Here is a 13,699-nt window from a genome sequence, read left to right as displayed (position 1 = left end):
TCTCTGTCCAGGTGAATGATCACACCATTGTGGTTATCTGGGTCATGAAGATTTTTTTTTTTTATAGTTCTTTGTGTATTTGTGCCACCTCTTCTTAATATCTTCTGCTTCTGTTAGGTCCATACAATTTCTGTCCTTTATTGATCCCATCTTTGTATGAACTGTTTTCTTGGTATCTCTAATTTCTTGAAGAGATCTCTAGTCTTTCCCATTCTATTGTTTTCCTCTATTTCTTTGATCACTGAGGAAGGCACAGTGCTGGAGCAGCAAGCAGCAGGGAAGAGATGCCCTCCTTCCAAGGTCACGCGCAGTGGCTGCACTTCGCTGGACTGGCTGTGTGGAGATACCCCACGTTCAAGTTAGAGAAACCCCAGTAAAATGTAGGCACTGGAGTGACTGTGAGGAGATACTCCATGTCCAAGGGCAAAGGAGAAGCCCCAGCAAGACAGTTGGAGGGGTGAATTCGCATTTAGAATCACACCCCATTGCCCACAGAAGCTCAGAAGGCTCAAACAAACCTTGTGCATGCCAGGACCCAGGGACCCCACAGAGATTGAGACAGAACTGTGTTTGTGCATCTTTTGTGGAGGTACCGGTTGGTGGTGGTCTCCTGTAGGGACAGGGTCTCTGGGTGCAGCAGTCTTGGGTATGGAATAGGCCCTCTTGGAGGAGGTCGCCATTAACACCAACTTAAAGTTGCCAGAACTTACACAGGACTGGGAAATAGATTCTTGGAGGACACAACAGATCCTTGCACAACAGGATCCAGGGAAAGGAGCAATGACCTTACAGGAGACTGTCCTGGACTTGCCTCTGGGTTTCTGGGAGTCTCCAATGGAGGCGTGACTTGGTGGTGACCTGATGCAGTGTTGGGGGCACTGAGTGTAGCAGTACATGCATGGGATCTTTTGAGGGAAATCACCATTATCTTTATTTTCTCCGCAATAGTTTGGCCTCAGGTAAATAGCAGGGAGGGAACACAGCTCGACCTATTAACAGAAAAATGGATTAAAGGTTTATTGAGCACAGTCCCTCCCATCAGAAAAAGACTCAGTTTCCCCCTCAGTAAGTCTATCCCATCAGAAATCTTCCATTAGCCTCTTATATTTCTCCATCATAGGGCAGTGCAGTTCAGTCGCTCAGTCATGTCCGACTCTCCGCGACCACATGAGTCACAGCACGCCAGGCCTCCCTGTCCATCACCAACTCCCGGAGTTCACTCAAACTCATGTCCACAAAGTCGGTGATGCCATCCAGCCATCTCATTCTCTGTCGTCCCCGTCTCCTCCCTCCCCCAAACTTTCCCAGCATCAGAGTCTTTTCCAGTGAGTCAACTTGTCGCATGAGGTGGCCAAAGTATTGCAGTTTCAGCTTTAGCATCAGTCCTTCCAATGAACACCCAGGATTGATCTCCTTTAGAATGGACTAGTTGGATCTCCTTGCAGTCCAAGGGACTCTCAAGGGTCTTCTCCAACACCACAGTTCAAAAGCATCAATTCTTCGGTGATCAGCTTTCTTCACAGTCTAACTCTCACATCCATACATGAACACGGGAAAAACCATAGCCTTGACTAGACGGACCTTGGTTGGCGAAGTAATGTCTCTGCTTTTTAATATGCTATCAAGGTTGGTCATAACTTTCCTTCCAAGGAGTAAGCATCTTTTAATTTCATGGCTGCAATCAGCATCTTCAGTGATTTTGGAGCCCCCCAAAATAAAGTCTGACACTGTTTCCACTGTTTTTCCATCTATGTCCCATGAAGCGATGGGACCAGATGCCATGATCTTTGTTTTCTGAATGTTAATCTTCAAGCCAACTTTTTCACTCTCCTTTTTTACTTTCATCAAAAGGCTTTTGAGTTCCTCTTCACTTTCTGCCATAAGGGTAGTGTCACTGCATATCTGAGGTTATTGATATTTCTCCCAGCAATCTTGATTCCAGCTTGTGCTTCTTCCAGCCCAGCGTTCCTCATGATGTTCTCTGCATACAAGTTAAATAAGCAAGGTGAAAATATACAGCCTTGAAATACTCCTTTTCCTATTTTGAACCAGTCTGTTGTTCCATGTACAGTTCTGACTGTTGCTTCCTGATCTGCATACAGGTTTCTCAAGAGGCAAGTCAGGTGGTCTGGTATTCCCATCTCTTTCAGAATGTTCCACAGTTTATTGTGATCCACACAGTCAAAGCTTTGGCATACTCAGTGAAGCAGAAATATATATTTTTCTGAAACTCTCTTGCTCTCTCCATGATCCAGTCGATGTTCACAATTTGATCTATGGTGCCTCTGCCTTTTCTAAAACCTGCTTGACCATCTGGGAGGGACGGTTCACATATTGCTGAAGCCTGGCTTGGAGAATTTTGAGCATGACTTTACTAGCGTGTGAGATGAGTGCAATTGTGCGGTAGATTGAGCATTCTTTGGCATTGCCTTTCTTTGGGATTGGAATGAAGACTGACCTCTTCCAGTCCTGTGGCCACTGCTGAGTTTTCCAAATTTGCTGGCAGATTGCGTGCAGCACTTTCACAGCATCATCTTTCAAGATTTGAAATAGCTCAACTCGTGTTCCATCACCTCCACTAGCTTTGTTCATAGTGATGCTTTCTAACGCCCACTTGACTTCACCTTCCAAGATATCTGGCTCTAGGTCAGTGATCACATTTTTGTGAGTATCTTGGTCGTGAAGATCTTTTTTGTACAGTTCTTCTGTGTATTCTTGTCACCTCTTCTTAATATCTTCTGCTTCTGTTAGGTCCATACCATTTCTGTCCTTTATTGAGCCCAGCTTTGCATGAAATGTTCCCTTGGAATCTCTAATTTTCTTGAAAAGATCTCTTGTTTTTCCTATTCTGTTGTTTTCTTCTATTTCTTTGCATTGATCACTGAGGAAGGCTTTCTTGTTATTTTTAAGGCCTCCTCAGACAGCCATTTTGCCTTTTTGCATTTCTTTTCCATCGGATGCTCTTGGTCCCTGTCTCCTATACAATGTCACGAACCTCCGTCCAGAGTTCATCAGGCACTTTGTCTATCAGATCTACTCCCTTAAATCTATTTCTCACTTCCACTGTATAATCATAAGGGATAAATCAAATCATAGGGCAGACAGACTGAAAATCACAATTAAAGAAAACTAACGAATCTAATCACATGGACCACAGACTGATCTAACTTAATGAAACTTTGAGCAAAGCTGTGTAGGGCCACCCAAGATGGACAGGTCATGGTGGAGAGTTCTGACTAAACGTGGCCCACTGTACAAGGGAATGGCAAACCACGTCAATGCTCTTGCTTTGACAACCCCATGAACAGTATGAAAAGGCAAAAAGATAGGACACTGGAAGACAAACTCCCAGGTCAGTAGTTGCCCAATTTGCTACTGGAGATCACTGGAGAAATAACTCCAGAAAGAATGAAGAGTTGGAGTCAAAATAAAAACGTGACTGGTGAGAGAAGCATGTCAGATGCTGTGAAGAGCAATATTGCATAGGAACCTGAAGTATTAGGTCCATGAGTCAAGGCAAATTGGAAATGATCAAACAGGAGATGCAAGAGTGAATGTCAACATTTTAGGAATCAGCAAACTAAAATGGACGGGAATGGGTGAATTTAACTCAAATGACCTTTGTATCTACTACTGTCAGCAAGAATCCCTTAGAAGAAATGGAGTAGCCATCATGGTCAACAAAAGAGTGTGAAATGCAGTACTTGGATGCAATCTCAAAAACAGAAGAATGATTTCTGTTCATTTCCAAGGCAAACCATTCAATATGACGATCATCCAAGTCTATGCCCCAACCAGAAATGCTGAAGAAGCTGAAGTTGAATGGTTCTACGAAGACCTACAAGACTTTCTAGAACACCCAAAAAAGATATATTTTTCATTATAGGGGACTGGAATGCAAAAGTAGGAAGTCAGAAAACACCTGGAGTAACAGGCAAATATGTCTTTGGAGTACAGAATTAAGCAGGGCAAAAATTAATAGTGTTTTGCCAAGAGAACGCACTGGTCATAGCAAACACCCTCTACTACCAACACAAGAGAGACTCTACACATGGACACAGTGAAATCAGATTGATTATATTCTTTGCAGTCAAAGACGGAGAAGCTCTATACACTCACCAAAAACAAGACCAGGAGCTGACTGGCTCAGATCATGAACTCCTTATTGCCAAATTTATACTTACATTGAAGAAAGTAGGGAAAACCATTAGACCATTCAGGTATGACCTAAATCAAATCCCTAATGATTATACAGTCGACGTGAGAAATAGATTTAAGAGACTAGATCTGATAGACAGAGTGCCTGATGAACTATGGATGGAGGTTCCTCACTGTACAGGACACAGGGTTGAGATCCATCTCCAAGAAAAAGAAATGCCAAAATGTAAAATGCCTGTCTGCTTTCATTCTTTCACAAGTGGTTGACCAGTTTTCCAAATACCACTTGTTAAAGAGATTGTCTTTTCTCCATTGAATACTCTTGCCTCCTTTGTCAAAGATAAGGTGTCCATAGGTGCATGGATTTATCTCTGGGCTTTCTATTTTGTTCCATTGATCTATATTTCTGTCTTTACGCCAGTAACATACTTTCCTTGATGACTGTGGCTTTGTAGTAGAGCCTGAAGTCCGGCAGTTTGATTCCCCCAGTTCCATTCTTCTTTCTCAAGATTACTTTGGCTATTCGAGGTTTTTTGTATTTCCATACAAATTGTGAAATTATTTGTTCTAGCTCTGTGAAAAACACCGTTGGTAGCTTGATAGGGATTGCAATGAACCTATAAATTACTTTGGATGATATACTCATTTTCACAATATTTATTCTTCCAATCCATGAACATAGTGTATTTCTCCATCTATTAGTGTCCTCTTTGATTTCTTTCACCAGTGTTTTATAGTTTTCTATGTATAAGTCTTTCGTTTCTTTAGGTAGATATATTCCTAAGTATTTTATTCTTTTTGTTGCAACAGTGAGTGGAATTGTTTCCTTAATTTCTGTTTTTATTTTCTCATTATTAATGTATAGGAATGAAAGGGATTTGTGAGTGTTGATTTTATATCCTGCAACTTTACTATATTCATTAATTAGCTCTAGTAATTTTCTGGTAAAGTCTTTAGGGTTTTCTGTGTAGAGGATCATGTCATCTCCAAACAGTGAAAATTTTAATTCTTCTATTCCGATTTGATTCCTTTTATGTCTTTTTCTGCTCTGATAGCTGTGGCCAAAACTTCCAAAACTATGTTGAATAGTAGTGGTGTGAGTGGGCACCCTTGTCTTGTTCCTGACTTTAGGGGAAACGGTTTCAATGTTTCACCATTGAGGATAATGTTTGCTGTGGGTTTGTCATATATAGCTTTTATTATGTTGAGGAATGTTCCTTCTATTCCCGCCTTCTGGAGTGTTTATGAAACTAGAACATTCCCTAACACCATACACAAAAATAAACACAAAATGGATTAAAGCTCTAAATGTAAGACCAGAAACAATAAAACTCCTAGAGGAGAACATAGGCAAAACACTCTTCGACATAAATCACAGCAGGATCCTCCATGACCCACCTCCAAGAATATTGAAAATAAAAGCAAAAATCAACAAATGGGACCGAATTAAAATTAAAATCTTCTGCACAGCAAAGGAAACTATAAGCAAGGTGAAAAGACAGCCTTCAAAATGGGAGAAAATAGTAGCAAATGAAGCAACTGACAAGGAATTAATCTCAAAAATATACATGCAACCCCTGAAGCTCAATTCCAGAAAACAAAACGACCCAATCAAAAAATGGGCCAAAGAACTAAACAGACATTTATCCAAAGAAGACATACAGATGGCTAACAAACATGCTCAACATCACTCATAATCAGAGAAATCCAAATCAAAACCACAATGAGAAACCATTTCACGCCAGTCAGAATGGCTGCTATCCAAACATCTACAAGTAATAAATGCTGGAGAGGGTGTGGAGAGAAGGGAACCCTCTTACACTGTTGGTGGGAATGCAAATAGTACAGCAACTATGGAGAACATGGTGGAGATTCCTTAAAAAACTGGAAATAGAAATGCCATATGATCCAGCAATCGCACTCCTGGGCATACACACCGAGGAAACCAGAATTGAAAGAGGCACTTGTACTCCAATGTTCATTGCAGCACTGTTTATAATAGCCAGGACATGGAAGCAACCTAGATGTCCATATGCAGACAAATGGATAAGGAAGCTGTCGTACATATGCGTAATGGAGTATTACTCAGCAATTAAAAATAATACATTTGAATCAGTTCTAATGAGGTAGATGAAACTGGAGCCTATTACACAGAGTGAAGTCAGCCAGAAACAAAAACACCAATACAGTATATTAATGCATATATATGGAATTTAGAATGATGATAATGATAACCCTGTATGTGAGACAGCAAGAGACACAGATGTATAGAACAGTCTTTTGGACTCTGTGGGAGAGGGCGAGGGTGGGATGATTTGGGAGAAATGCATTGTGACATGTACATTATCATATGTGAAGTGAATTGCCAGTCCAAGTTCGATGCATGATACTGGGTGCTCGGAGCTGGTGTACTGGGATGAACCAGAGGGATGGGATGGGAGGGAGATGGGAAGTGGGTTCAAGATGGGGAACACATGTACAGCTGGGGCAGATTCATGTCAAAGTATTGTAAAACTAATACAATAATGTAAAGTAATTAGCCTCCAATTAAAATAAATAAATTTAAAAAAATAAATAAAATAAAAATATGCCAAAAGAAAAAAAAATCACAGTTCCAATTATGGTACTTCTGATTGATCTGTTTATATTTTTCTATTTCTTTCTGGTTCATTCTTAGAAGATTGTACCTTTTTAAGAATTTGTCCATTTATCTGTGTTGTCCATTTTATCAGCATGTAGTTGATTCTGGTAGTCTCTCTGCGTCATTTGTATTACTCTGGTGTCAGTTGTAACTTCTTTTTCATTTCTAATTTTATAGATTTGAGCCCTTATCCCGCTTTGTTGATGAGTCTGCCTAAAATTTAATCAATTTATCTTTACAAAAAAGCAGTTTTTAGTTTCATTGCTCTGTTCTATTGTTTTATTTGTCTCTGTTTCATTCATTTCTGTTCTGATCTTCATGAATTGTTTCCTTCTACTAACTTTTTTGGGTTTTGTTTGTTATTCTTTCTCTCGTTGCTTTAGTTCTAAATTTGACATTTTCTCAATTTCTGAGGAAGAGTGTACTGGTATAAATTTCTGTTTTAAAACTACTTTTTTATGTCCCAAAGGTTTTGCACCATCATGTCTTCATTTTCATCTGTCTCTAGATATTTTTAAATTTTCTCTTTGATTTCTTCAGTGATTTACTGATTGTTTAGTAACATACTGTTTAGCTTCTACATGTTCCTTTTTTTTTTTTTTCTTTTTACAATTTTCTGTTCTAACCAGTTTCTAGTCTCATAGTATTGTGGTCAGAAAAAAAATGCTCGTTGTGATTTCAATTTTCTCAAATTTGCCAAGGTTCATTTTGTGGCTCAGTATGTGACCAATCTTGGAGTATGTTTTATGTGCACTTGAGAAGAATGTGTATTCTGCTGTTTTTTGTTGGAATGCTCTATAATTATTAATTACATCCATGTAGTCTAAAGTGTCATGCAATGCCTGTTTTTCCTTATTTATCTTCTGTCTGGATAATTGATGTAAGTTGTCTTAATGTCTTCCACTATCAATGTGTTACTGTTGATTCTCCTCTTATGGCTACTAACTTTTGCCTTATATATTGAGGTGCACCTATGCTTGGTGTATGTATATTTATGATTATTGTATCCTCTTGAATTGATTCCTTTATCATTATTGTAATGTCCTTTTTCTCTCGTAGCAGTCTTTATTCTGAAGCTTATTTGTCTGATGTGAATATTTTTACTTCAGCTTTCTTTTGATTTCTATTTAAGTGGAGTAACTTTTTCCATCCCCTCACATTCAGTCTGTGTGTTTCCCTATTCCTGAAGTAAGTCTCTTGTAGACAGTATATATGGGCTTCCCTGGTGTCCAGTCCATTCTAAAGGAGATCAGTCCTGGGTGTTCATTGGAAGGACTGATGCTAAAGCTGAAACTCCAATACTTTGGCCACCTCATGCGAAGAGTTGACTCATTGGAAAAGACTGATGCAGGGAGGGATTGGGGGCAGGAGGAGAAGGGGACAACAGAGAATGAGATGGCTGGATGGCATCACCGACTCGATGAACCTGATTTTGAGTGAACTCTGGGAGTTGGTGATGGACAGGGAGACCTGGCGTGCTGTGATTCATGGGGTCGCAAAGAGTCAGACACGACTGAGCGACTGAACTGAACTGGTGGCTCAGTGGTAAAGAATCTCCTACCTGCAGGAGACCTGTGTTCAATCCCTGGGTCGGGAAAATCCCCTAAAAAAAGGAATGGCTACCCACTCAAGTATTCTTTCCTGGAGAATTTCATGAGCAGAAGAGACTGGCAGGCTATGGTCCATGGGGATGCAAAAAGTCGGACACAACTGAGCAAATAAAATTTTCATTCATATATATATATATACACACACACACACACACACACACACACACACATACATGCATAGGGTCTTGTTTCCACATCCAGTGAATTTGTGTCTTTTAAGCATTTAATTCATTTATATTTCAGGCAATTATCAATATTTATGTTCATATTACCTTTTTGTTAAGTGTTTAAGATTTGTTTTTGTGGTCTCCTCCCCCCTTTTTGTGTGTTCTATTCTTTTGTGATTTGGTGACTCTATTTCAATTTGTTTTGGATTGCCTTTTCTTTTTTTGTATGTAGATCTATTGTAGACTTTAGGTTTGTAGTTGTCATGCAGTTTACATATGTATATATATATATATATATATATATATATATATATATACATATACACACAATATATATATGTATACACACACACACACACACACAAGATTGTTTGAATTTGTTGACTGCTTAATTTCAAATGTGTTTCCAATATCGGATATTTGTACTCTCTTTTTTTTTTTCCCCCTTATTATCACTGATTTTTATATCATATTTCTGTGTGGATAATTTCCCACAGTTAATGTATATTTGCTTTACCAGTGAGCTTTTCCATTCATAATTTTCTTGTTTCTAGTTGTGGACTTTTCTGCATAGAGAAGCTCCTTTAACATTTGTTGTAAAGCTGGATAGCTCTACAATATTTGCTGTAGAGCTAAGAATTCTCTTAGCTTTTGCTTGTCTGTAAAGCTTTTACTTTTTTGCCAAATCTGAGCAAGAACCTTGCTGGATATAGTGTTCTTACCTGTAGGTATTTTCCTTTTATCACTTTAAAAATAGTTGCACCACTCTCTTTGGGCCTGCAGAATTTCTTGTGAAAAATCAGCTATAACTATATGGGGATTCCTTTGTTTTTATTCGTTGCTTTTTCCTTGTTGTTTTTAATAATTTGTCTTTAATTTTTGTGAATTTGATTAATGTGTGCCTTGTCATGATCCTTCTTGAGTTTTCCCTTTATGGAACTCTGCTTTCTGGAATTGAGTGAGTGCTTCCTTTCTCATTTTAATAAGGTTTTAATCAAAGATTTTCTTAGGCCCTTTCTCTTTCTTCTACTTCTGGAACCCCTATAATGTAAATGTCAGTGCATTTAATGTTGTTTCAGAGGTTTCTTAGATTGTCTTTATTTCATTCTTTAATTTTCCTTTATTCTGCTCTGCAGTAGTGATTTCCACCACTCTGTCTTCAAGCTTGCTTATTCATTCATCTGCTTCACTTATTCTGCTATTGATTTTTTTTTTCCTACTGTGTTTTTCATTTCAGTTATTGCATTGTTCCATCTCTGTTCTTTAAATATCCCAGCGCTCTGTTAACATTTTTTGCATCTTCTTAGTCTGTCCCTTTATTGTTTTCCTATTTTGTATCATCTTTACTATCATTACTCTGAATTCTTTTTCATGCAGGTTGCCTGTCTCCACTTCATTTAGTTGTTCTGGTGTTTATTCTTCTGGAGCATATTTCTTTCATCTCATTTTGTCTAACTTTCTGTGTTTGTGGTCTCTGCTTCTTGGAGTACAGATTCCTAGTTTCTCTGGCTTCTTGTGTCTCCAGTGGGTAAGGTTGGTTCAGGGGCTTGTGCAGACTTCCTAGTGGGAGGGACTGGTTCCTGCTCACTGATGGGTAGAGCTAAATCTTGTCCCTCTCATGGGCAGGGACGTGTCAAGAAGTGTGCTTAGAGATGGTTGTGCACACAGAATGACTTTAGACAGCTTGTCTGATGAGATATCTAGGAGCAGACTCATTCCTGAGTAATACTATTCACAAAGTTTTTATCTCCAGAAAAACATCATAAGCAAATGATATCATCCATAATTTTTTTTAAAAGGAATTGTCTTGTTTTTCTTGCCTCATTGTCCATTCTTGTGCCATTACTGGTGAAGTCCTTGGTCTCCTACCAAGGAGTGTCATATCTTCTGCCAGCATCTGATTGCAAGACCTTTCCTAATAGGACAGTAATACAGAAAGCATAAATAGTAGACGAAGACTCATGCAGCACTTGAGCCCACTCTTCCTTACATGGTTTCTCTCTGCTCCCCCAAAATTATGTTAGTCTTCCAAATATACCTCTCAAACTTCACTTATGAGAAATTACCATATGCAAGAACTTCTCCTTTAAAGCTAGAATGAATTACCTCAGTATACTTCTTCACAACTGGACAAAAGAAAGCTCAGTTGTTGTGTGTGTGTTTTTTTTTTTTTAATACATACTTGTAAATATATACATCTTAAAAATGTATGATGGATTAAAAAATATAGGAAGTTAAACACCACTTTTAAACTAAAATACTTATGAAAAGAAATTCTAAGCATCTTGTATACATGCCTTTGATGATTTTACACAGTTCACTCTTGTGAGCATTAATATCAGGCTATATTTGAAACTAAGCTACCAATGTGCTTCTTCCCATAACTGTTTACAATGGACTTTACACTGCACTCCATCTTCACTTATCCACTTTTACTACATTGATGTATTAATTCTCAGAAGTATGCATGGAACCAGAAACGTATAGACCTTTCAAATTACTGAATTACTGAGCTTAGCCTACCTGTATAAGTGAGGCTATTGATGCAAAGATACTTACTGATGTATCAGAAATATTTCCCCCCATATGTGCTGAGCATTTGCAAATACTCCAACTTAAAATTAAATAGAAAAACAAACACACACTAAAATTATCAAGTCCCAATATTACATTATTATCAATGCTGGACCTCTGAGCCTAATTCCTATTATGTTCTCAAGTCTAAGTAGTTTATGGAAACATTTATAGTTAAAAGTGGTGCTCTTAACCTAGCATTTTCTCTATTTCTCCTCATGTGCTTAGTTTCTCAGTCATGTCTGATTCTTTGTGACCCCATGGACTGTAGCCCATCAGAATCCTCTGTGCATGGGGATTCTCCAGGCAAGAATGCTAGAGAGGGTTGCCATGCCCTCCTTCAGGGGATAGTCTCAACCCAAGGATCGAACCAAGGTCTCCCACATTTCAGGCAGATTCTTTACTCTCCAAGCCACCAGCAATTTATTTCTCCTCATAAAGCACTGTAAACAAGAAGAGTGAAGGACAGAAAAGCAAACTTTTTCTGCAGTGATACTAAGAATTATCTTTAACTCGAAATGATGAAACAAGGCAAAGACTGCCCAAGGATTGGCGGCCAAGTAGAACTGAGGGACTACGGAGTTATTACCTTCGGCTGAGTAAAATCTGTCAATTAATTGGTATACCCTGAATTAAAAAATAAATGATGACTTGTTTCCTGTAACAGAAAAAAAAGTGTTTAGGGATAGTGGTTGAAGCTTTCTTGGACTCCACAGGATATAAAGTCCTGAGAAGCTGTACAGGTGAGGCTGAATCAGAAATAATATAAACTTGTAACATTTACAGGAAGTTAACTATCAACATGTCAGGGAAAATATAAAGACTCCACATGCCCTGATTCTAGTTTCCTTTGTCTAAAGCAATCACAGTCTCATGATAGTCTTCTGATATTAGGAGAATATTCAATAGTTTAGATCATCTTCTTCCTCCCTTCCTCACACAAGCTTCCTAAATAAAGCCATTCCAGGAACAGTGCAACTATTAAAAAGTTGAATAAAGAAAGTAGATTTTGATCAAATATATTGCCATGAATTATAAAAAGGAAACATTTAATGAAGAAAATACCTCTCTAAGTTAGGAACACATACAAATATAAAATAACACACTTAGTTTGCTTCCATATCTTTGTAACTGTAAATAATGCTACTATGAACATTGGGATGCATGTATCTTTTCAAGTTAGTGCTTTTTCCCCAAATTTCATGGTTTTGTTAACAGAAACACAATATGCACATGAGCTGTCTCTTTGTTTTCTTCACTGCACAGCCTGGCATTGCAATTGGTGACTCTGAGAGCCAGCTGGGATGCTCTTTCTACAATGGCTTTGCAGTTCTTGGAAGAGATATTGTGAAAAATTGAAACAAAGTTTGTTGCACATCAGCAGCACTACAAGTTCTTTCGTGCTGTGGACCAGGAACTTCCAGAATCTGCTGGGCACCATGTGTTTGTTTTCTTGTTGCTCTCATAACTGATGTTGGACATCAAGATATGACCCTTGAATTTCCTGCACACCCTGTTGTTGATGCCTCTGGGTTTCTGGCAGTTCCACTAAATTTTGACACATCAATCTGACTGGTGCCAGGTGAACCTCTTGGTCTTCTTTTTCATGATCTTGGGCTTTATGAGAGATCTGATGGTGGCCATGATACCAAGTAGGAGATGACTAACACTGCATATGGAAGGACTCAAAGGAGTGTAATTGCTGGGTAATTTGGTAGCTCTAATTTTTTTTAGTTTTTCAGAAACCTCCATACTGTTATCCACAGTGGCTGCAACCATTTACACTTCCACCAACAGTGTACAATGTTGTCTTTTCTCCACATCTTCTCCAACATTTGTTATTTGTGTTCCTTTTGATGATAGCTATTCTTGCAGGTGTGAGGTGATATCTCCTTGTGGTGTTGATTTTCCTGATTATTGGACATGTTAAGCAAATTTTCACCTGCCTGCTCACCATCAGCATATCCTCTTTAGATAAATATTTATTTGGGTCTTCTGCCCATTTTTAAGCAGTTTGTTTTTTGATGTTGAGTTGTATGAGCTGTTTGTATATTTTGGATATTAATCCCTTATCAGTCATATCAATTGCAAATATTTTCTCCCATTCAGCAAGTTATCTTTATGATTTGTCAGTGGTTTATTTTGTTGTGCAAATGCTTTTGAGATTAACTAGGATCAATTTGTTTATTTGTGTTTTGTTTCTTTTGTCTTAGGAGATAAATTAAAAAATATTTCTATGACATGTAAAAGACAGAAAAATATCTACTTCTGCTTCACTGACTACACTAAAGCCTTTGACTGTGTGGAGCACAACAAACAGCGGAAGATTCCTAAAAAGATGAGAATACCCGGCCACCTTACCTGCCTCTTGAGAAACTTGTATGCATGTCAAGAAGCAAGTCAGGACTGGACATGGAACAATGAACTGGTTCAAAATTGGGAAAGCAGTTCATCAAGGCTGTGTATTATCACCCTGCTTATTTAAATTATATGCAGAGTACATCATGTGAAATTCCTGCTGGATGAAGCACAAGCTGGAATCAAGACTG

At 38.4% G+C, this 13,699-nt stretch overlaps 1 pseudogene; it reads right to left on the bottom strand.

Annotated features, from left to right (window-relative positions):
* Positions 1-12,350: 12,350 nt before the first annotated feature.
* Positions 12,351-12,794, bottom strand: LOC148773367 (large ribosomal subunit protein eL32 pseudogene; annotated as a pseudogene).
* Positions 12,795-13,699: the final 905 nt, after the last annotated feature.

Source organism: Moschus berezovskii, chromosome X, assembly GCF_049115385.1.
Source record: "Moschus berezovskii isolate FMDL1 chromosome X, NW_MosBer_1.0, whole genome shotgun sequence".
NCBI lineage: Eukaryota > Metazoa > Chordata > Mammalia > Artiodactyla > Moschidae > Moschus > Moschus berezovskii.
The sequence above is the reverse complement of the archived record's forward strand: the minus strand, read 5'-3'. Positions and strand labels throughout refer to the sequence as shown.